Raw genomic sequence first — 3,053 nt, forward strand, 5'->3', positions numbered from 1 at the left:
TTTTCGTTTTCAAAGAGAAGAGCGAACTGGGAGGTTGGGCAGGGGAAAAATTGCAACAATGAATGAATGGAAATCCAAAGTCTCTGTAAACTTTCATTTAAATTAATTAATTAAAAAATCAGTTATTATATTGCACTGGACAAATCTGCTGTCAAGGATGTATCCCTTTCAAGTGCTAAGGACATCAGTTTAAAGGTTAAGGTTTGTCTGGTCCAAGCCATAGTATTTAAAAGTTTTTCCTATGCGTGGAAAAGTTGGACAATGAATAAAGAGAAAAGAATTGATGTCTTTGAATTGTTTGGCTGTCAAAGAATATTGAATATATCAGAACCGCCAAAAGAACAAATAAATATGTCTAGAAAGAAGTGCAGTCAGAAGCAAAGATGATGGGACTTTGTCTCACATACTTTGAATATGTTATCAGGTGAAGCCAGTGTCTGAAAAAGGAGTTCATGTTTGGAAAAGCAGAGGGTCAGCGAATGAGAAAAAGACCCTCAATGAAATCGTTTGGCATAGTGACAATAATGGATCTATGCATAGCAGAGGCAGTGAGGGTGGTGAAAGATAGGGTAAAGTTTTGTTTTGTTGTGCACAGGGGTGCATAACAAGGTTGGTGAAAGAGTGGAGAGGAAGACTCTCAATAAGATGAATTGATGTAGTAGCTACAACAATGAACTTGAACATAGGCTGGTGAGGATGGTACAGAATTAGCCAAGGCTTGAACCTGTTGTAGATGCGGTCACAATGTGTCCTATGAGTTGGGAGCAACTAAAACCAAAGAGCTAGTATTGGACAGAGAAGAAGCTAAGACTGAGAATAAACTACAGATTCCTCATGAAGAGACAGGATAGAAGATAATGCAGTGTCCTGATGTGAGTGGGAGCCTGATTCCAGCAACCTTTGTCTTCTGGCAAGAGGGATATGTTTTTCCAATTATGAAAAGGACACATTTTTTTTTTTTTGCAAAGCTCAGGCTAAAGGCTTGAAACACTCATCTTTTTCTGTTAAGAGGCACTTTATGTCCTAGCAACAGCCCTGAGACACGATGCTCATCTTATTTTAATCTTCAGTGAATGATGTGTGATGAGTCATAAAATAAAAGTTTGTTGCACTGAATGTTTGTCATTCTGGGTTTTGTGGATCAAAAAATCCTGGCATCTGTCCCCAGCTGTGTTCTCAAACAAAAGCTGGTAAGTTCAGGTGACCCACGTTTCCTGCCTCTCAAGCTAGGTACATAGTTTGCTTTTTAAAAGTGAGAATCATGTGTTTATTTGCTTTATGTTCACCAAAGCTGCATGCTTAATGTTAAGACCAAAGTAGATATTCAATAAATGTTAGTGAATGGATGATTGGAATGAAATTGGTGGTTTGCTGTATTTATTTAGCTTTCTATTGTGGTTTGGGTGAAAGTTTACAAAGCAAATTAGTTTTTCATTCAACAATTCATACACATTCTGTTTCATGACATTTAGTGGTTTGTTTTAAAAGCCTGCACTGTAAGGCTTGTGTCATATCAGAGCTAAGCAAGTTGATTTCCTGAGACTCTCCTTTATTGTAAGTTTAACACAGAATTTTTAAATCCCTAAAGGCACTTTTTAATTTATACAAGTGTTCAAAAGCAACTACCCTGAAGGTATGCAGGTGTTTCTTAACACAGGTGAGTCAAACTTGGCAATGGGACCAGAATAGCTTCTAGATTTCTTAAAGAGACACTATTTCTTTATGTAATTTTTAAATTTTATATTGGTTTGCTTACAAAGTTCATATTCATGCTGTTTCGCACTATTCTTTATTCACTTTGTTTCATACAATGACTCCCATGCATTATGTTTTGTAAAATTAATCACCATTGGATCTTGTCCATCATTAACCTGTCTTTTCAGGTCCACACAGGATCTTTCCCCATTTCCTTCAACCCTCCCTCCACCCACCAAAGTGTACAATCCTGTGATTTTGCCTCTACACATCCTCACCCCTCTGTTCTGACTCCTCCCCCCTGAGTCCCCACACATACTTTACTAGTTATCCTTCTATTTTTACAATATGGTCTTATGCAGTATTTGTCCTTATAAGACTGAGTTATTTCATGTAGAATAATGCTCTCTAGTCTCTTCCAAGTTTTGTAGTATGTTTCAAAATTGTTGCTCCTAAGTTGTTGCATAGTATTCCATTGTATGAATGTGCCACAATTTCTCAATTCATTCAGTTGTTGTTGAACATCTTGTGCTGGTGAATAATGCTGCTATGAGCATTGGTGTACAGATCTTTGTGCCTTGGTTCTAATTTACTTGGAGTATGTTCCTAGCAATGGAATAGCTGGGTTATACACAGTTTCTATGTTCAACTTTTTAAGGAAATGCCAAACTGCCTTCCTATCCCTCCAACAGTGTATGAGAGTTCCCATCTCTCCACATCCTCTCCAGCATTTATTGCTTGCTGTCCTACTAAACTTTGCCACTGCTACTGAGGTGAGATTTGCAGACAAAAAGGGATAATAATTTATGTCTCTTTCTATATCTCCTGGTGATTAACTAAAACATAAGCTTACCAAGTTTCCATGCAATTGAAAATGTTCTTATTGGTTCTCAATTCCAGCCAATCTTCCTCAACAGGAATAAGATTTTAAAAATCCACAAAAAAGAATAAAAAGAACATGTTACATAACAAGTTGAGCTGCTGTTTCATCCCTGCTTTCCCCCCATCCTCAAGTTAAATGCCAGGGAATATATTTGATTTTTATATTTATCTCAGTCTTTCACATTTTTGTAAGTGCTATATTTTAATGAAAAATATTTTCATAAAAAATTAAAATAGGAGCAACCATGAGCAGCAAAGTCTCTCACGACACCCTCTACAAGGTGGTGCGGGAAGTCCTGCATGGGAACCAGTGCAAATGCAGAACGTTTTTGGAGACTGTGGAGCTGCAGATCAGTTTGAAGAACTATGACCCTCAAAAGGACAAGCGTTTCTCGGGGACCGTCAGGCTAAAGTCCACCCCACGCCCCAAGTTCTCTGTGTGTGTTCTTGGGGATCAGCAGCAGTGTGATGAAGCC

The sequence above is a fragment of the Elephantulus edwardii genome, unplaced genomic scaffold, assembly GCF_000299155.1.
Source record: "Elephantulus edwardii isolate Elephantulus edwardi_28Jun2011 unplaced genomic scaffold, EleEdw1.0 scaffold00053, whole genome shotgun sequence".
Classification (NCBI taxonomy): Eukaryota; Metazoa; Chordata; class Mammalia; order Macroscelidea; family Macroscelididae; genus Elephantulus; species Elephantulus edwardii.